The following is a 22,785-nucleotide window of genomic DNA, read 5'->3' as shown; positions in this document are numbered from 1 at the left end:
TCAAAACTGTAACTACTGTAGGCCACCGAGGAACATTCAATGTCATCTTGGTAAGCATCTCCAGTGTATATTTGGCCTTGTATTTTAGGTTATTTTCCTGCCGAAAGGTGGATTTGTCTCCCAGTGTCTGTTGGAAAGCAGACTGAACCATGTTTTCCTCTAGAACTTTGCCTGTACTTAGCTTTTTATTTTTATTTTTTTTATCCCCAAAAACTCCTTAGTCCTTGCCAATGACAAGCATAACCATAAAATGATGCAGCCACCACCATGCTTGAAAATATGAAAAGTGATTCTCAGTGATGTTTTGTGTTGGATTTTCCCCAAACGTAATGCCTTGTATTCAGGATAAAAAGTGAATTTCTTTGCCACATTTTTTGCAGTATGACTTTAGTGCCTTATTGCAAACAGGATGCATGTTTTGGAATATTTTTATTCTGTACAGGCTTTCTTTTCACGCTGTCATATTGGTTAGTATTGTTGAGTAACTATAATGTACTCATGTCAAAGCCATTTAACTGGTTTAAAATCATCATTGGCCTCATGGTGAAATCCCTGAGCGCTTTCATTCTTCTCCGTCAATTGATTTAGGAAGGATGCCTGTATCATTGTAGTGAGTGGGTATTTTGATTCAAAATCCAAAAATGAATAACTTCACCATGCTCAAAGGGATATTAAATGTCTGCTTTTAATTTCTTTTACCCATCTACCAATAGGTGCCCTTTGCGAGGCATTGGAAAACCTCCCTGGTCTTTATCGTTGAATCTTTGCTTGAAATTCACTGCTCGACTGAGGGATTTTGCAAAAAATGATGGGCAAATGTTGCACAATTCCGGTGTGTAAAGCGATTAGAGACTTACTTACCCAGAAACACTCACAGCTGTAATTGCTGCCAAAGGTGCTTCTACAAAGTATTGACTCAGGGGTGTGAATACTTATGTAAATTGGATATTTCTGTATTTCACAAAATTTGCAAACATTTCTAAAAACATGTTTTCGCTTATTTGTTATGGGGTATTGTGTGTAGATGGCTCAGAATTTTTCTTTCTTCCATTTTGGAATTCAGGGTGTAACACAACAAAATGTGGAATAAGTCAAGGTTATGAATACTTTCTAAAGGCACTGTAATTATATGTGTGGGGTACAGAGATGGGGTAGTCATTCAAAAATCATGTTAAAGACCATTATTGAACACAAAGCTAGTCCATGCAACTTATTATCTGACTTGTTAAGAACATTTTTACTGCTGAGGTTATTTAGGAATGTCATAACAAAGGGTTTGAATACTTATTGAATCAAGGCATCTCAGCTTTTCATTTTGTATTAACTTATAAAAAATTCTAAAAACATAGTTCCACTTTGACATTATGGGGTACTGTGTGTACATCAGTGACACAAAATCTAAATGTAATCCATTTAAAATGCAGCCTATAACACAACAAAATGTACCAACATTCAAGGGATGTGCGTGCTTTCCTGAAGGCACTGTAGACATGGAGAGGTATCACTGATAGTTGTGCAAATAAAATATGAAAACATTGTTATGACAGGTTTGACAGACAACAGCCTTAGGTTATATTTTAGTATGAGAAAATGTACATTAATTGCCATAGGTTTCTATACATTTTACTGCAATCAGGATAGCATCTAATGAATTATACAGAGGCATTCTGACATTATGTTCCTTCTTCCTGTGCAGTGTCATTCAAATTGACATGGCTAGGGTTGTTTAAATGCAAAGGAACATCTGTGTTATTACACAGCTACTGTATATCACACTTACCAACACCTTTCCTTTTCAGGAAATGGTGGCTACATATGAAATAAGTAGCAAAATACCATATAATTACATGTTTCATATGGCTATTTTTCTCTTTGAAATGAAGCACTGTATTTCTCTTCAACTACCATATGGGTGCAAAGGGAGAAAAACCTCTTAGTTGCTGAGAGAGGATGTAGAATTTCCTTATTTCTGTCTTTGATGTTTTCTGACGAGACAGATTTCATATCCTCCAATTGATTAAAGGCTGGACCTGTGGGCGTGAGCTTTATTATGTAGGCTCGGCCTTCAGTTACGTGCTCTCTTACACCTTTCAAACAATATCTGAAAGGAATTACCGGCAACAAAGCCTGTACTTTTATTTCCGCCAACCGACCTAGTCATGATTGCAGTAAAGTTCTGCCTACGGCTTATTATGAACTTAACCGTAATGCTGAGGCGGCATTGGCCCGCACTACGCTCTTTGCTCTTGATGGTTGCTAGGCAGCGCCTGTTACTAGTCTGTTACCATCCTCCTGGCAGTTCTAAACTTTGAGATACATGTCACTTCGCCCATCTCTTCGCATAGCCCACCACTAAGCATGCACTGTTTTCTTAGCCACAACTGGATGGATCCATAAAGAATTACTGTGGGAATGAATATCATTGAATGTAGAAAATATAGGAATAAAGTAGGCTAATGCAATTGAAGACATGTTTCAAATGCTTACTGAAACTTCCAAAGTCATCCAATCATTATAATGAATGTAAAGCAGAAGCCTTACGTGTGTGCTTAACTATTATAATTTCAGCACTGTTTTGATTGGGACAGTGACATCACACTGCTTTGAGACGTGTGGGGACTTGTCTTGACAAATAAATACAATTAGGCAGGGGAAATAATAGCTAGGTTGAGGTGAGTAGATGCTTATGATCATCTTGTCTAGTTGGTTCATTAATTAACACTGATCAGAATATTTTGCCAGCATGTTATGTTCCTTAACAAGTGGATTACTTCACTCACCGCCGCTTAGTAGGCTAGGCCTACCCCTGACCAAAGCCTGTGACTTGTCTGATCAGTCAATGTGATTTTGTTTCACTGAATCATCGTCTCTATATTTGGTTAATTGTTCTCTCACTGGGATAATGAGCTATAGGCCTACTACCTCAACATATCTATTTATTTGCTCATCTATCACTGATCAGAAACATTTAGCATGCAAAAATGTAACCTAAGTCAAGTGTAGGTCTATTATTTTGCTCAATCGTGTATAGGCAATTCTAAATGCCCACAGACGTTGTGAAAAATGAACATGAGACACATGCTTTTGAAAATATAGATTGTTATTCTTTTCTAACGCTATCGTAATAAAGATACTCTCAATATAAGACCCTCCACCTGCTCCCTAACAAAGTGGAGTGAGGGTAGGAAAGAGAAACTATTGATTTCATTTGCATGTCGCAGCAAAGTAGCTTATAGGCTGCACAGACCAGTAACATAATTAAACCAAAATAATGCTATTCTATTATCTTTTAAATGCATGTCATTTGTCTTATGATGTTTCTTAGGACCTGCCTAAACAAATGTATATTTCAGATTTCTTGTTTTTTTATATATATTTTTTTTCATTTCCAAACAACAGAAAACATACATAGACAGAATACAATGGAGAGACACACACAAATTTTAACAAACATCAATGACATCACGCTTGCTCAAACCCACGTTCCCACCACATCCATACCCATCCCGTTTGTGTCACGCCAACATTCCCTATCAGTCTTATACCTTGGGCGTTTCCAGTGCTTGTAACACTCTATGCCATATAGTTTCAAATTGCACTATTCTATTTTTCTCTATTTTTCAATATTTACATAATATTGTATTTGATTCATCCACTGTCTTAACGATAGAGGATCATTTGATTTCCAGTTAAGTCATTTTCTTTTCAAAATGATTGATGAGAAAAGTATGGTCCAACCCATTGGGTATCTCACCACACCCTCATATGCCATGTCTTGAAATATGTAGATAGATGGATTAAAAGTAATTGTAAAACTTCTGACAGCCAACTTTCTAATTTGTTCTTGATACTTGAAGAATCTGTTTCATTTTCTTCCATATTGTTATAGTGTTCTTAACTATGAAGTTGTTAATGTTCTTAGCTTTATCATTTGAAAATAGACATGTGAAAAGATTCTGGTGATGAGCATGCACATCTTCAACATGTACCCATTTATATCTCCCTAAATCTGATGGTGGTTTTAACCTTTAAGCCACCCAAGGCTTTTCCTTGAGACATATTGTTAAGTGCTCCTCTTTACACCCCCATGGACTCTACAAGGTGTCGAAAGTGTTCCACGGGGATGCTGGCCCATGTTGACTCCAATGCTTCCAACAGTTGTGTGTGTAGTTTGCTGGATGTCCTTTCGTTGGTGGACAATTCTTGATACACACAGGAAACTGTTGAGCGTGAAAAAAAACAGCAGCATGGCAGTTCTTGTCACAAATCAGTGCGCCTGACACCTACTACAATACCCTGTTCAAAGGCACTTAAATATTTTGTCTTGCCCATTCACCCTCTGAATGGCAAAGATACTGTACACAATCCATGTCTCAATTTTCTCAAAGCTTAAAAATCCTTATTTAACCTGTCTCCGCCCCTTCATCTACACTGATTGAAGTGGATTTAAAAAGTGACAACAATAAGGGATAATAGCACCTGGTCAGCCTATGTCATGGAAAGAGCAGGTGTTCTTAATGGGGTTTTTTCACTCAATGACCAGGCATCGGCTACTTCTATCGTTACTTCATAGAGAAGAACAGTTACTTGGGGAAAGTAGAGTATAGATTGTATTGGGGGGCAGGGGGAAAGAATATTGTCTCAATTTACGATAAGCTGATAAGCTCATCGCTTTTCCCACTTTGTCCTCTCCTCAGTGTAGGGGACTCTTCCCCTTCAACTGGAAAGGTTTCTTGCAGATTGATTAGGGCTTCATCGTGCTTGTGAATTTAATATTTTGCATTCCCTTCCATACCCTCAGTTGTGCACACAGGGTACACTAAATTAGAAGGGTTGAAGCAAAGGGGTGGGGAGCACTTGGCTGCCAAAGCTACAAAATACGAAAATGAGAATCAGAAAATAACTAGGTAAGATACTAAAGTGATACTCTTTCCATCCTCGAATAACTCAGCAGAACAACTCGGAAGAACCTATAGGGAGGTGGTGAGGGCACTCGGAATGTGGTGTCAGGAGAACAACCTCTCACTCAAAGTCAACAAAATAAAGGAGATGATTGTGGACTTCAGGAAACAGCAGAAGTAGCACCCCCCTATCCACGTCGACGGGACAGCAGTGGAGAAGGTAGAAAGTTAAGTTCCTCGGCGTACACATCACGGACAAACTGAAATCATCCACCCACACAGACAGTGTGGTGAAGAAGGCGCAACAGTGCCTCTTCAACCTCAGGAGGCTTAAGAAATTTGGCTTGTCACCTTAAACCCTCAAACTTTTACAGATCCACAATTGAGAGCATTCTGTCGGGCTGCATCACTGCCTAGATGGCAACAGCACCGCCCATAACCACCGGGCACTCTAGTGTGTGGTGAGGTCTGGACAACACATCACCGGGGGCAAACAACCTCCCCTCCAGGACATCTACAGCACCCGATGTCACAGGAAGGCCAAAAAGATCATCAAGGACAACAACCACCCGAGCCACTGCCTGTTCACCCCGCTACTATCCAGAAGGCAAGGTCAGTACAGGTGCATCAAAGCTGGGACCGAGAGACTGAAAAATAGCTTCTATATCAAGGCCATCAGACTGTTAAACAGCCATCACCAACACAGAGAGGCTGCCTACATACAGACTTGAAATCATTAGCCACTTTAATAAATGGATCACTAGTCACAATAATAATGCAACTTTAATAATGTTTACATGTCTTGCATTATTTATCTCATATGTATATAGTGTATTTTATACCATCTATTGCATCTTGTCTATGCTACTCGGTCATTGCTCATCCATATATTTATATGTATCTATTCTTATCCACTCTTTTACTTACATTTGTGTGTATTAGCTAGTTGTGGAATTGTTAGATTACTTGTTAGATATTACTGCACTGTCTGGACTACTGTAGAAGCACAAGCATTTGTCTACACTCGCAATAACATCTGCTAACCATGTGTATGTGACCAATACAATTTGGTTTGAGAACCAATTTGTTTCTTGTCTTGCTACACGCTAGTACAGTAGGTATCTCTTTTTTCATGCTTTGTGTTTTAACCGTAAAAGCTGTATGCCTAGATGAACAATGCCTGTAGCCCCGTACACTGACTCAGTACCGGTACCCCCTGTATATAGCCTCGTCATTGTTATTCTTATTGTGTTACTTTTTATTGTTATTTTTTACTCGAGTCTATTTGGTAAATATTTTCTTAATTCTTCTTGAACTGCACTGTTGGTTAAGGGCTTGTAAGTAAGCATTTCACGGTAAGGTCTAAACTTGTATTCGGCGCATGTGACAAATACAGTTTGATTTGATATTGCCTTGTAACTTAAGCACTATGCCTTATATGTGAATTCATTCATTTTACAAAGTTATTAAATAATAATTGTGTTTTGCATTCACTTCTCCTGACCATTTCTTGATCTTAGTTAGCTAATCTCATCAATAGTCCTGCTTGCACATTGCTAAATGATCTACTTGGAGTCAGATAAACAGTTTCATATACTTTTCATATTAATTGCATAGTCTTATCACGGGTTGCATCACAGCTAGGAAGATAGTAACATTCAAAGCCAGTGTCATCAGAATGTGTAGTTCAATCTCCCTAAAGAAACCCAACGTTATTATTGCTTTAGAAAGTTAATTTGACATTCATGAAGAGTAAATCTATCTATACATTTTTAATCTGTAATGCCTTTCTGTTTTATAATTCCTGTGTAACATTCATCTGCCTCCTACCCTTTGTAATGTTATGGTATGATCCTTACCAACCATATCACTCTACCAAGCAGTTTTTGTGGAGAAAAAAATTGAGTGGACCAGCAACGTTCTCACAATGGGGATCTTTATAGCTATAGAATTCTCTCATAGACAAGAGCCTTGTACCGGTACAGAAGAGGCACATTGAAAGTGTCTCATCATGCCTGGAGAGAGAGAGTGTATGTGTGGTTGTGTGTGTGCGTGTGTGTGTGTGGAAGCGAGCGAGCGAGCAAGAGAGAAAAAGATAGAGAAATGGGGAGAGAATCGAGAGAGCAGAAGAGAAAGCAATGGACTGGAATGTGAGAGAGAAAAAGACAGGATGCAAGTGAGCTTCAAACATCACTATAGCCTGGGTATGGAAGTCCTTTCAACCCTAACCCCTGAGTGACTGTCATTATAGACCTTAGATCATCCTCCTGTAGGCTAAGGGTCAGTCACTGCTAACTGAGGCTGGAGGGTCAAGGGTCATAGATATGGATATCTTCCTTACTACTTTTGACTTATAGGAGACTGTCCTTAAGAGGGATTCAAACTTAGGTCTCTTTTAGAGAGCTCTATGACAAATGATGATAGAGATAGAAATCGCTATGGAACTAGATTTGAATTGATTTTGTTGGTCTTTGAGACATTAAGTCGAAACCAGTAATAGTATTTCCATGTTATGGAGAGATATGTCATGTCCTAAAGGCATGTTGGAGTTGTATCCATATCTGTTTACTTTTTACAAAACTGTAAATATTGTTTTACTGATTAAATGTACTCAATAAGTGCAATGTCATAGTACAAGTATAATTTTTCGAACCCAGGGGAATGTCTTGTAACTGGTCATGATACATTGACACAGAGACAAACCATCATAAAATTAGGCATTATCTGGACTCTGTTTAAATATGACTCCATTTTGAATATGCGTATTTCTCCAAAACTCAATTGTCCTAGTCTGCACAGAACCGTCAGGACCTCAGATCAATGGAGACCCTGTATTTCTCGACACATTCACGAAAATAGGCATGGCCTCTAAACCTTCCAGCTGTCTACTGGACCTTATTCCAACTAAACTACTGAAAGAGATACTTCCTGTGCTTTGGCATCCTGTGTTAAACATGAACAAAACAGCTCCCTGTCCTCCAGATGTGTACCAAACTGACAGTAATATAGCCTCTCCTGAAAAAGCCAAACATTGATCCGGAACATTTTAAAAACGAATCGGCCTATATCGAAAAAGCTGTTGCTCAGCAATTCACTGCCTTCCTGTTGACAAATAATGTATATGAAATGCTCCAGTCTGTTTTAAGACTGCATCATAGTACAGAGACCGTAATCGTGAAAGTAGTAAATCAGTCAGTCTAAGACTCTGCATCTGTCCTCGTACTCCTAGACCTTAGTACCCCTAGATGACACCATAGATCACCACATTCTTTTGGAGAGATTGGAAACCCTAATTGGTCTACATGGAAAATATTTGCATGGTTTAGATCTTATTTGTCGGAAAGCTATCAGATCGCCTCTGTGGATGGTTTGTCCCCCGAAAAATCTATGGTATGTTTCGGTGTTCCTCAAGGTTTCGTTTTAGGACCACTATTGTTTCCAATATATATGCTAAATCTTGCTGATGTCATGAGGAAACACAATGTCAATGTCAACATTCACTGCTATGCAGACGACATTTCAATGAAACATGGTGAAGCCCCAAATTGCCTACCCTGGAAGCCTGTATTTCAGACATAAGCAAGTGGATGACGGTAAATGTTTCACTTTTAAATCTCGGACAAATCAGAGATGCTAAACTCAGCAAAAAAAGAAACGTCCTCTCACTATCAATTACGTTTATTTTCAGCAAACTTAACATGTGTAAATATTTGTATGAACATAAGATTCAACAACTGAGACATAAACTGAACAAGTTCCACAGACATGTGACTAACAGAAATTGAATAATGTGTCCCTGAACAAAGGGGGAGGGGGGTCAAAATCAAAAGTAGCAGTCAATGCAGCTGGTGGCCACACCAGATACTAAGTACTGCAGTGCATCTCCTCCTCATGGACTGCACCAGATTTGCCAGTTCTTGCTGTGAGATGTTACCCCACTCTTCCACCAAGGCACCTGCAGGTTCCTGGACATTTCTGGGGGGAATGGTCCTAGCCCTCACCCTCAGATCCAACAGGGGTAACGTGCTCAATGTGATTGAGATCGGGGCTCTTCGCTGGCCATGGCAGAACACTGACATTTCTGTCATGCAGGAAATCACGCACAGAACAAGCAGTATGGCTGGTGACATTGTCGTGCTGGAGGGTCATGTCAGGATGAGCCTGCAGGAAGGGTACCACATGAGGGAGGAGAATGTCTTCCCTGTAACGCACAGCGTTGAGATTGCTTGCAATGACAACAAGCTCAGTCCAATGATGGTGTGACACACCGCCCCAGACCATGGCAGCTAGAATCTTGTCTAGAACCAAAACATATGATCATATTACGCCAGTGGTTCGTGTTAAGGCCAGGGCTGATTTCAAGGTTTTACTGCTAACCTACAAAGCAGTACATGGAATTGCTTCTATCTATCTCTTCGATTTGGTCCTGCCGTATATACCTACATGTACGCTATTGTCACAAGATGCAGGACTCCTTATTGTTCCTCAAAATTCTAAGCAAACAGCTGTAGGCAGGGCTTTCTCCTATAGAGCTCAATTTTTATGAAATGGTCTGCTGATCCATGTGAGAGACGCAGATTCGGCCTCAACGTTTAACCCCTGTGCGGCCTCGACATCCAGCGAAAAATCCTATCGCCATTAGCATAACAAAATGTAATAATTTTTTTTTTCATTTTTTTTTTCAAATTATATCGTTTTATAGATACACCTCTCCTGAATCGAACCACGTTGTCCGATTTCAAAAAGGCTTTACAGCAAAAGCAAAACATTAGATTATGTGAGAGGAGTATATCGTAAAAGTAGCCACATAGCCATTTTCCGACCAACCACATGCATCACAAATAACCAAAAAACAGCTAAATGCAGCACTAACCTTTGACAATCTTCATCAGATGACACACCTTGGACATCATGTTACACAATACATGCATTCTTTTGTTCGATAAAGTTCATATTTATATATAAAAACAGCATTTTACATCGGTGCGTAACGTTGACTAACTATTTTCCCTCAAATGCATCCGATGAAACAGCGCTACAATTTACTAAATTACTATTCGAAAACATTTTTAAAATGTAATATTGTCATTCTAAGATTTATAGATGAATATCTCTTGAAAGCACCTGTAATGCCAGATTTAAAAATAACTTTACTGGGTAATCACACTTTGCGATAAAAGGGGATGCGATACTCAGAACAATAGGCTACCGTTACAGGTCAGCGCCATCTTGGAACAATCGCATATCAAATCTACTCTTGTATACTATTGTCAATAATCCCTTACCTTTGATTATCTTCATCCTTAGGCACTTCCAGGAATCCCAGGTCCACAACAAATGTATTTTCGTTCGAAAAAGTTCATCCTTTATCCTGTTTAGGATAGGGGGCAGTATTGACACGGCTGGATAAAAAACATACCCGATTTAATCTGGTTACCACTCCTACCCAGTAACTAGAATATGCATATACTTATTACATATGGATAGAAAACACCCTAAATTTTCTAAAACTGTTTGAATGGTGTCTGTGAGTATAACAGAACTCAAATGGCAGGTCAAAACCTGAGAGATTCCTTTACAGGAAGTGGCCTGTCTGACCATTTCTTGAACTTCTTTTCCATCTCTATCATTTACTAAGGATCTCTGCTCTAACGTGACACTTCCCACGTCGTCCATAGGCGCTCAGAGCCCGGGAAAAAACAGAATGTCGTCATTCCAGCCCCAGGCTGAAACACATTATCGCCTTTCTCAAGTGGCCGATCAAGGGACACTGGGCTTATGCGCGTGACCCCGACCGCCCCCGCCTTTGGGATTTTTTCCTCTGTTTGCCGAAAAGGAGATTCCCTGTCGGAATATTATCGCTTTTCTACGAGAAAAATGTCGTAAAAATTGATTTTAAACAGCGGTTGACATGCTTCGAAGTACGGTAATGGAATACTTAGAATTTTATTGTCACGAATTGCGCCATGCGCGCGACACTTCTTTACAATTTCGGATAGTGTCTGGAACGCACGAACAAAACGCCGCTATTCGGATATAACGATGGATTATTTTGGACCAAACCAACATTTGTTATTGAAGTAGCAGTCCTGGGTGTGCATTCTGACGAAGACAACAAAAGGTAATCAAACTTTTATAATAGTAAATATGATTATGGTGAGTGCTAAACTTGCCGGGTGTCTAAATAGCGAGCCCGTGATGCCTGGGCTATGTACTTAGAATATTGCAAAATGTGCTTTCACCAAAAAGCTATTTTAAAATCGGACATATCGAGTGCATAGAGGAGGTCTGTATCTATAATTCTTAAAATAATTGTTATGCTTTTTGTGAACGTTTATCGTGAGTAATTTAGTAAAATGTTAGCGAATTCCCCGGAAGTTTGCGGGGGGTATGCTAGTTCTGAACGTCACATGCTAATGTAAAAAGCTGGTTTTTGATATAAATATGAACTTGATTGAACAAAACATGCATGTATTGTATAACATAATGTCCTAGGGTTGTCATCTGATGAAGATCATCAAAGGTGAGTGCTGCATTTAGCTGTCTTCTGGGTTTTGGTGACATTATATGCTGGCTTGAAAAATGGGTGTCTGATTATTTCTGGCTTGGTACTCTGCTGACATAATCTAATGTTTTGCTTTCGTTGTAAAGCCTTTTTGAAATCGGACAGTGTGGTTAGATTAACGAGAGTCTTGTCTTTAAATGGCTGTAAAATAGTCATATGTTTGAGAAATTGAAGTAATAGGATTTTTAAGGTTTTGAAAATCGCGCCACAGGCTGGCAGTGGCTGTTACGTAGGTGGGACGAATTCGTCCCGCCTAGCCTAGAGAGGTTATGTTCCATTAGCTTGTTGTTGTTAGCGCGTTCTGAAGGCTGCACCAAAAGTTCCGACGTGCGCGGGGCTACTCTTTCAACAAAATGCATTTTTTTCTTCTTTAGGTTCGTTCAAACATGTCAAATGTTGTATAACATAAATCTTTAGGGCCTTTTTCAACCAGAGCTCCAATAAGATTCGAGGGGGACGATTGCATTGTGTTTCAAAACGTTTCGAAAGGGGAGGGTAGCTAGGGGCGCCGGCGTCATAATGGTGATGGCCCTCTCCGTGTGACCACGTTCCACAGCGTGTCATTCTGTCAGTTTTCACAGTAGGAGACTCAAATCACTTTGTAAAGACTGGGGACATCTAGTAGAAGCAATAGGAAGTGCTCAATGAACCATAGGTCACGGTGTGATTAATAGGCAACGTGATGAAGTTGAGTCCGCAATTCAGAATTCCACTTCCTGTTTCGATCTGTCTCGGGGTTTTGACTGCCATATGAGTTATGTTATACTCACAGACACCATTCAAACAGTTTTAGAAACTTTAGGGTGTTTTCTATCCACAAGTATTAATTATATGCATATTCTAGCTTCTGAGTTTGAGTAGTAGGCCGTTTAAAATGGGCACACATTTTTTTCAAAATGCGCTGTGGCGCCCCCTATCCTAGGCGACCGTCAAGAGGTTAAGTCTTTACTGAAGACTCATCTTTTCAGTAGGTCCTATGATTGAGTGTAGTCTGGCCCAGGGATGCGAAGGTCAACAGCAAGGCACAGGAGTGACGAATCGCCCTTGCTGTCTCTGCCTGGTTGTCTCCCCGCTCTCCACTGGGATTCTCTGCCTCTGATGTTATTATGGGGGCTGAGTCACTAGCTTGCTAGTGCTCTCCCATGCCATCCCCAGGAGGGGTGCATCATGTCATTCCAGGCTTTTTTCGCTATACTAGACTTGAGTGGTTTGAGTCACTGGGATTGATTTGCACTTTTCGCACCAAAGTACGTTCATCTCTAGGAGACAGAACGTGTCTCCTTCCTGAGCGGTATGATGGCTGCGTGGTCCCATGCTGTTTATACTTGCGTACTATTGTTTGTACAGATGAACGTGGTACCTTCATGCATTTACAAAAAAAATCAGAGGTCTTGGCTGATTTATTTTGATTTTCCCATGATGTCTAGCAAAGAGGCATTGAGTTTGAAGGTAGGCCTTGAAATACATCCACAGGTACACCTCCAATTGACTGAAATTATGTCAATTAGCCTATCAGAAGCTTCTAAAGCCATGACATCATGTTCTGGAATTTTCCAAGCTATTTAAAGGCACAGTCAACTTAGTGTATGTCAACTTCTTGACCCACTGGAATTGTGGTACAGTGAATTATAAGTGAAATAATCTTTCTGTAAACAATTGTTGGCGGGCCCAGGTGGCAATAAATTAATAAAACCATAAGCTTATCTTAACTTAGAAGATTTCCAGTGTTGGATAGCCATAGCCAGCTAGCTAAAATAGTATCCCTCTCTCCTTGAACCGGGTGTTTGACTAGGCTAAACTAGATAGCTGCATTCCCTAGATAAGCACAGTTGAAGTCGGAAGTTTACATACACCTTACATTTAAACTCAGTTTTTCACAATTCCTGACATTTAATCCTAGTAAAAATTCCCTGTCTTAGGTCAGTTAGGATCACCACTTTATTTAAGAATTTGAAATGTCAATAATAGTAGAGACAATTATTTATTTGTGCTTTTATTTCTTTTATCAAATTCCCAGTGGGTCAGAAGTAAAAATACAAACACTCAATAAGTATTTGGTAGCATTGCCTTTAAATTGTTTTATTTGGGTCAAATGTTTTGGGTAGCCTTCCACGAGCTTCCCATAATAATTTGGGTGAATTTTGGTCCATTCCTCCTGACAGAGCTGGTGTAACTGAGTCAGGTTTGTAGGCCTCCTTGCTCGCACACACTTTTTCAGTTCTGCCCACAACTTTTCTATAGGATTGAGGTCAGGGCTTTGTGATGGCCACTCCAATACCTTGACTTTGTTGTCCTTTAGCCATTTTGCCACAACTTTGGAAGTATGCTTGGGGTCATTGTCCATTCGGAAGACACATTTGCGACCAAGCTTTAACTTCCTGACTGATGTGTTGAGGTTTTGCTTCAATATATCCACATAATTTTCCTTTCCTCATGATGCCATCTATTTTGTGAAGTGCACCAGTCCCTCCTGCAGCAAAGCATCACCACAACATGATGCTGCCACCCCCGTGCTTCACGGTTGGGATGGTGTTCTTCGGCTTGCAAGCCTCCCCTTTTTTCCTCTAAACATAATGATGGTCATTATGGCCAGGATTAAATGTCTAGGATTAAATGTCAGGAATTGTGAAAAACTGAGTTTGAATGTATTTGGTTAAGGTGTATGTAAACTTCCGACTTCAACTGTAGATCATTTTGTACCTGTTTCCTCCAGCATCTTCACAAGGTCCTTTGCTGTTGTTCTGGGATTGATTTACACTTCTCGCACCAAAGTACGTTCATCTCTAGGAGACAGAACGTTTCTCCTTCCTGAGCGGTATTATGGCTGCTTGGTCCCATAGGGTTTATACTGGTGTACTATTGTTTGTACAGATGCACGTGGTACGTTCAGGCGTTTGGAAATTGCTCCCAAGGATGAACCCAACTTGTGGAGGTATACCATTTTTTGGTCTGAGGTCTTGGCTGATTTCTTTTGATTTTCCCATGATGTCAAGCAAAGAGGCACTGAGTTTGAAGGTAGGCCTTGAAATACATCCACAGGTACACCTCCAATTGACTCAGATGATGTGAATTAGCCTATCAGAAGTTTCTAAAGCCATGACATAATTTTCTGGAATATTCCAAACTGTTTAAAGGCACAGTCAACTTGGTGTATGTAAACTTCTGACCCACTGGAATTGTGGTACAGTGAATAATACGTTAAATAATCTTTCTGTAAACAATTGTTGGAAAAATTACTTCTGTCATGCACAAAGTAGATGTCCTAACCGACTTGCCAAAACTATAGTTTGTTAACAATAAATTTGTGGATTGGTTGAAAAACGAGTTTTAATGACTCCAACCTAAGTGTATGTAAACTTCCGACTTCAACTGTATGTTTGGGAGAACGTCAAGGCTTACTTGTAATTATTGTAATAGTGAGGGTCCTCTTTGTGCTGCAAGAATTCAAAATTAACAATTGTTCAGTGTAAGTTATTTTTCAGTTTTATCCTATTAATCATTATAAGATTGAATAGGGCCCTGAGTGATGTCAAACTCATCAACATCTTTGATATCTGACAATGACCTCTGCCAAATTTCTAACATGTGACTAGTTTAAGGAAATTAGGCGTATGTTGTGCGTCACTACTTCACTGGCGAGCCATTTGAACAAACTTTTTTTTTTTTTATCAAAATGTGTTTTTTTGGCAGAAATTCGTTCTGGAACATGTGAACTGTCATGCACCTTAATAACAAACTTGTATGCCATCTGTAAATACAAATACAATTGTTAAATTACGTGCCTAGTTGGTTTAGCCATGGAAAAAGGGAGAAACCTTCCCACTAGCCATGATTGCCTGAGATAATGGCTGGGCTGGACATGCCAAGAAATCAGATTGGTCTGCCATGTAGCATGCTTCTGTCTATAACATGAACTAGTCAGTATTTGTAGGTAATCCTTTCTAACGTGGCTTTTTTTGAAAGATATCCAAGTGTTGCTCTCCACTTTCTGGAGGACTGAGTTTTGAAATCAGTGGAAGGCCCGGTAGAATTGCAAACAAAGGTTTCTGTACCAAATATTAAGTTCTGCTTTTCTGATGTATCAAATACTTATGTCATGCAATAAAATGCAAATTAATTACTTATAAATCATACAATGTGATTTTCTGTATTTTTGTTTTAGATTCCGTCTCTCACAGTTGAAGTGTACCTATGATAACAATTACAGACCTCTACATGCTTTGTAAGTAGGAAAACCTGCAAAATCGGCAGTGTATCAAATACTTGTTCTCCCCACTGTATATATTTATTTTGGTAAAATAAAAAGTCAAACATCAAGCGCTCTCCCTTTGGCGACTACTCTGTACTTCTTCCAACAATCTGTGTGTTGGAAAATGCGTACACGTTAGTAATAGAATACTAGATTGCCATTTTCTGAGTTTGAAAGTCTATTAACCCCAAGTTGCAGGTTCATTTTAGACCATGATAGGGCTCCATCTTGTCCCCGACTGTGTCTGATCGGCCAAGAGCCTACGTACACTCATAACCACCAAATGAATTCATCAAATATTCTAATTTGTATTTGATATGTTCACTTGCCCTTCTTTTTTATTGGAGTCATATTTTATGCATGCCTAATACAAACCCCAATGGGATTGGCATTTTTGTGCCCAAATGTTGGTAGCAGCCCAACACTATAGAAATTCTGAAATCTCTTTGCCTGTAAATAGATATTTATTTAGCCTTTGAGGAACTGAGGGTAACTATAACAAGCTTGACAGTGTGGCACGGGGCGGCAGGTAGCCTAGTGGTTAGAGCATTGGGCCAGTAACTGAAAGGTTTCATGATTGAATCCCTGAGCTGACAAGGTAAAAACCTGTCGTTCTGCCCCTGAACAATGCAGTTAACCCACTGTTCCCTGGTAGGCCTTCATTGTAAATAAGAATTTGTTCTTAACTGGCTTGCCTAATTAAATGAAGGTAAAAATAAAAGATGATAAGATCCATTCCTCCTTTTGGACTCAAGTAATTTATGTCTAAATTACACCCCCTGTGTGGGATTGAAATCACAGCCAGGTTTTGTGTTGGTTTCTATATGTTTCTATGTTGTGTGTGTGCATGTGTGGTATGTTTGTGCATTTCTCTTGCCTGTGTGCTCACCATACCACATACCACTGTTCCTCTGCTATCTCCTTTGCCGTGATGCCCTCTCCCCTGCTGTACATTGACACTGAGAGCAGAGCACACCCTCTCTTTGATTGATAGCCCTCATCTCACACCTCCAATGAAGAAATGAACACTGTTTTCAGACATTCCACTGCTCTGAATAGGAACTGAATATTGGTGATGAGTGGCACCTTTTTTAATTCACTGGCAGAAAGAGCCTTCATCAGGGAAATGGTGCATCCCTCCACACAGGCGCAACAGAAACAGACCCACATTCATGGATGTGCTACATCAATTACAACTAAAGATTGTTGCCATAACCTGCAATGATTAGTTACGTAAGTTAAATGTGACCTCACCAAACACGTGTAGATTGTACATCAGTGGGTTTCCTCAATGTTTCTTTATTTGTTATGTCCAACAAACCCCCTCTCCTCAACGAATATGAGAAGGACTGATAGCATTTTTTTAATCTAACATTTAGGAATTCAGTGAGGGCCTGTGGTCATTTATTTCTGATTGGTGCAGTAAGTGTGATGCTTGAGCAGTGGGACTGTCTTAGTAATGAAATCCCTACCTGTGGGTGGTTAGGCAAAGGAGATGGATCGATAGGGTTGGCTCCCTTAAGTGATTTGGACGGGCCGCATAATGAACACATATAGTGCTGTGGGAAAGTCCGACAGCTGGGTGAATGCCTATGTCACTCATCATTCCTGTACTGACCCCTGTAGCCTGTAGAGTCTTAGCTTCAGATCTGTTCAATATGCCTGAGCTGAAGCACTAGGTCTCAGCGGTTCACGGTTGTCATATTTCTGAGTAACAGTACGTGTAAGGCTATGTTGGACATTGTACAATTCTTTATGTGGCATATAACATCAATGTTAAATCTGCGTTGAGCAGAATCGCTGACTTCAAAGTCACTGTTCTGGACACTTATTTTGTCACGTGCTGAACACTCAAATCAATTCTACCCACTGAACTTAGGAAATACTGCAATGCAGACACACTGTAAATATGTGTTGAGAAAGAACATTCACTGCTGAACACAGGTATTTGCATACAATTGATTGATCCCCATACATTGGGCTGTGCCCCTGTGACAGTACTAAAGCCTGTTGTATTCATATGTAAAATGTTAAACATAATATGATTACAGTCTCTGTGGAACTGGAAAAATAAATGTGCCTCATGCCATTGTTATGTTCTCTGCTCAAATACTAATCTGGAATTGTTTATTCAGCACACTGCAACATTTTGTATTTTCTGCATTGAATTGTTCTTGAACTGTTCCTTGCTCTCTACAGTGTCTCGACTAGCCTTATTATAGCTACAGTATACATATCACCCTGGCATATTACAATTTATGCAGCAGCATATAATACATTTTTGGACTTACCTAAGTGTGCAGTGCTTACTTGAACTTGAACTTACCTACCTACCCAGCACAACATCCATCCTTTCATTTTGTTCTCTTTACACTTTGTTGTCTGTTCCCTCATCCAACACATTATCAAGCCTGAACCCTAGCTACTGCACATACACAGTTTCCATTACAGAACATGGCTTCTGTTTCCTGTTTATCAGTGCATTGGAACAAGCCTCCTACTGTATCCAGGCCATGACTTGGCTAGAATGATGTTTGGGTCTGGCTCTCACTTAAAGGTGCTACACAGAATTTCTCCCCTATGTGGAAGCTAGGTGAATTGCAACAGCACTAGGCTGCATTCAAAAGAAATCTCCCCCATCCCACTTCCCTATAACATGGTGGAGACTCGCGCTTGGTCCATCAGCTTCAAACAGCTGTAAAAAAATGTTTGTTTTTGTTATTGAAAATATACAATTATTTCACAGCAATTTAGATGACACAATGTACTTGTTTTCTCACAAAATGAAATTGAGCAAATAGTGTAGAACTTTAGCAACCAGGAAATGGCAGAGATGAATAGTGCAAACTTTTAATCATATTTGCTGACAGCCTACAGTCAAACTGTGGCACCAGTAGAGTAGCTAACATACAGTGGGGGGAAAAGTATTTGATCCCCTGCTGATTTTGTACGTTTGCCCACTTACAAAGAAATGATAAGTCTAAAATTTTAATAGTAGGTTTATTTGAACAGTGAGAGACTGAATAACAACAAAAAAAATCCAGAAAAACGCATGTCAAAAATTTTATTAAATGATTAGCATTTTAATGAGGGAAATAAGTATTTGACCCCTCTGCAAAACATGACTTAGAACTTGGTGGCAAAACCCTTGTTGGCAATCACAGAGGTCAGACGTTTCTTGTAGTTGGCTAACAGGTTTGCACACATCTCAGGAGGGATTTTGTCCCACTCCTCTTTGCAGATCTTTAAGGTTTCAAGGCTGACGTTTGGCAACTCGAACCTTCAGCTCCCTCCACAGATTTTCTATGGGATTACGGTCTGGAGACTGGCTAGGCCATTCCAGGACCTTAATGTGCTTCTTCTTGAGCCACTCCTTTGTTGCCTTGGCCGTGTGTTTTGTGTCATTGTCATGCTGGAATACCCATCCACGACCCATTTTCATTGCCCTGGCTGAGGGAAGGAGGTTCTCACCCAAGATTTGACGGTACATGGCCCCGTCCATTGTCCCTTTGATGCGGTGAAGTTGTCCTGTCCCCTTAGCAGAAAAACACCCCCAAAGCATAATGTTTCCACCTCCATGTTTGACGGTGGAGAAGGTGTTGTTGGGGTCATAGGCAGTATTCCTCCTCCTCCAAACATGGCGAGTTGAGTTGATGTCAAAGAGCTCCATTTTGGTCTCATCTGACCACAACACTTTCACCAGTTATCCTCTGAGTCATTCAGATGTTCATTGGCAAACTTCAGACGGGCATGTATATGTACTCTTGAGCAGGGGGACCTTGCGGGCGCTGCAGAATTTCAGTCCTTCACGGCGTAGTGTGTTACCAATTGTTTTCTTGGTGACTATGGTCCCAGCTACCTTGAGATCATTGACAAGATCCTCCCGTGTAGTTCTGGGCTGATTCCTCACCGTTCTCATGATCATTGCAACTCCACGAGCTGAGATCTTGCATGGAGCCCCAGGCCGAGGGATATTGACAGTTCTTTTGTGTTTCTTCCATTTGCGAATAATCTCACCAAGCTGCTTGGCGATGGTCTTGTAGCCCATTCCAGCCTTGTGTAGGTCTACAATCTTGTCCCTGACATCCTTGGAGAGCTCTTTGGTCTTGGCTATGGTGGAGAGTTTGGAATCTGATTGATTGATTGCTTCTGTGGACAGGTGTCTTTTTTACAGGTAACAAGCTGCGGTTAGGAGCACTCCCTTTAAGAGTGTGCTCCTAATCTCAGCTCGTTACCTGTATAAAAGACACCTGGGAGCCAGAAATCTTTCTGATTGAGTGGGGGTCAAATACTTATTTCCCTCATTGGATTCAAAAGGCACTCGCACATCTGAGCAATCTTGTTACAGGTGCATGGCAACAGTTGAAACAGGATGAATGAAAAAAGGAAACCGCACACTGTTCTTGATAGTATCACTGATATTGAATAAGCTTACGTATCGGCCTAACGGCCTTCGTCAGAGCTTTTGTGAATTTTCAGAAAACAGCACCTCTATGTAGACCTAGCCCCACCCACATCCGTTCCACGTATGGAAAGGGGTTGGAGGCAAAGGAAAAATAAATAAGTGCTACCAAACATAACAATATGCATTTCACAAATATTACAAAAGTGTATAGACAAGACGCACCGAACACGTCCACAAAATCACAACGAGGACATAGCAAGTTTTCATTAATCATTGGGTACATCATACGAAAAAACCAAAGTAATCTTAAATAGGAACATATTTTAAATTCACAACATAACATACATAGGCATTTCATCATTAAGTCCTTTAGGAAATAATGTCTGGAGGGTGAAAATCCAAAAACATTCTCTTTTGCTCAGAGTATTATTAATATCACCTCCCCTGTCTGATATCTTAACTTTCTCTATACCACAAAATCTAAAGGTAGAAATGTCATGCTTTTGGTCATTAAAATGTACTGCGACTGGATAATCCCTGTCGTTTTGCCTGATTGAACTTTTATGTTCACTAATTCTCTGTTTGAGAGAGCGGGAGGTTTTACCGACATAGCAGAGCCCACATGGACATTTAATAATGTAAATAACATGGGTGGTGGTGCACGTGATGATATCGTTAATTTGAAACCGTTTTCCTGTGTGTGGGTGGCAGAAATATTCACACTTCATCATATTGTTGCACTGTGCGCATCCTCTACATTTATAGCTACCATTTGGTAGCGGGCGTAAAAGAGCCTGGCTGATTTTCTTTCGTGGCTGGCAGTTTGCATGAACCAATTTATCGCGCAAATTGCGACCTCTCCTATACACAATGAGTGGTGGATTCTTGAATTCAGCCGGCAAAGCTGGGTCCGATGATAAAATATGCCAATGTTTCTTAACCACACCTCCCACTTTTCGCGAATTCAAAGTATATGTGGTTGTGAACATAACGGAGTGTTCTTTTGCTTTAGCTGGTCTTTTTTGTAACAATTCATCTCGTGTTATTTCCCTTATTTCCCTCATTAAAATGCAAATCAATTTATAACATTTTTGACATGCATTTTTCTGGATATTAATGTTGTTATTCTGTCTCTCACTGTTCAAATAAACCTACCATTAAAATTATAGACTGATCCTTTCTTTGTCAGTGGGCAAATCTACAAAATCAGCAGGGGATCAAATACTTTTTCCCCCTACTGTAGCTACATAAACCATGCCCCTCCACAAACCCACTTTCTCCGATGTAGGTTACAAGGTGGTACTTATTTAAATTAGGTAAGAGAATATCATATTATCATTGGTGTAGTAAAATGGGAGTTAGGGTGATGTCACCCTATCCCTTTAATAATCCCACCTCCTGAATCCAAGTGTTTGACATGGGGGAGGGGACTAGTAACTTTGTGATCAAACTTCATCAATGTAGAAGCAACAGTAATTTTTCATACTTTGCTCATCATACTTTAATCTGTTTTCATTCAAATATCACCAAATTTCATGAAAAACATGATTTTGACCGTTCATGACCTTTAAGTTCACAGCATTGGCAAAAACATGAAGGGGGTCAATCATAAGGCCATCTTAAAATACATTTCCACTATATTAAAACCCTATCGATAAAGCAATAAGTCACTCTACATGTTATTTATAGAGAATGCAGCACAGGTGAGAAAGTGAAAGCAAGCAAATGTGAGGTTTTCTGTTCTGCTGACTGCTGATGACTGAATCAGTTAAAGTTACTTATCAAATAAGTAGTATCAATATGGTATTGCCTCTCTCCTTTGTCGAACACATCTGAAGTTCACCTCAAGTGCAGAGGACTTGTAGAGGATGTTATTAGCTTCCTTGACTACAAGTGTTCTATTATAGTAGTATATCATTACGCTAGTAACCTTTCTTCACACTTCTGCAAAAACATTATTAAGATTATTTTGATCATCAAAATCATACAGCCTTTTCTAGTTTAGCAGAGGAGCAGAGAGATTGATTGTTCAATACTTTGATAAAAAAATCTTTATTATAAGGCTTATAGAGAAACTGGATGCTAGTCTACCAGCAAGAGTAACAAGCGGTCCCTGCACCTTCCCTGCACCTGCTGTACATACTGTAGCCAACGGTGGTGCAGGGAAAGAGAACCCAGGTCACTGGCGTAAACGGCAAATATCCTATTCATCACGCCAATAGGGGTAATCCACTAGCGAGGATCGCTACAATACATAACCAGAGTGAAACTCAAGCCCTGTTTATACCTGGTGCTAACATGGGTCCTTTGTCCTGATCTTGTTGACATTCTGATTGTGCCCACATTTCCAGTATTAAAATGTGTCTGTTTTCTGTCCTCTGTGTCTGCATTTGGACCAGATTTCCTGGTCCCTTCCTTTATGCAAATGATGTACATACAGTACATTTTACTTTCAACCAAACACCATCATCAGAGAAATGTAGTCGTGAAGCCATTGACAAAAAGCCTTCAGCATTCCAGCCCTGCAAAAATGCAATCCTGAATATTTACTCTTGCAAAGGTGCTGCATTTCATCAAAGCACATGTCAAGTATATTTTGTATGTGCTGTTTTCAGCCAGTTCAGAATAAAGGCAAAAAAGAGTGAGAAAAGTATGGGCACATGCA

Source organism: Salmo salar, chromosome 01, assembly GCF_965601325.2.
Source record: "Salmo salar chromosome 01, fSalSal1, whole genome shotgun sequence".
Taxonomy (NCBI): Eukaryota; Metazoa; Chordata; class Actinopteri; order Salmoniformes; family Salmonidae; genus Salmo; species Salmo salar.
Note: the sequence above shows the minus strand (reverse complement) of the source record.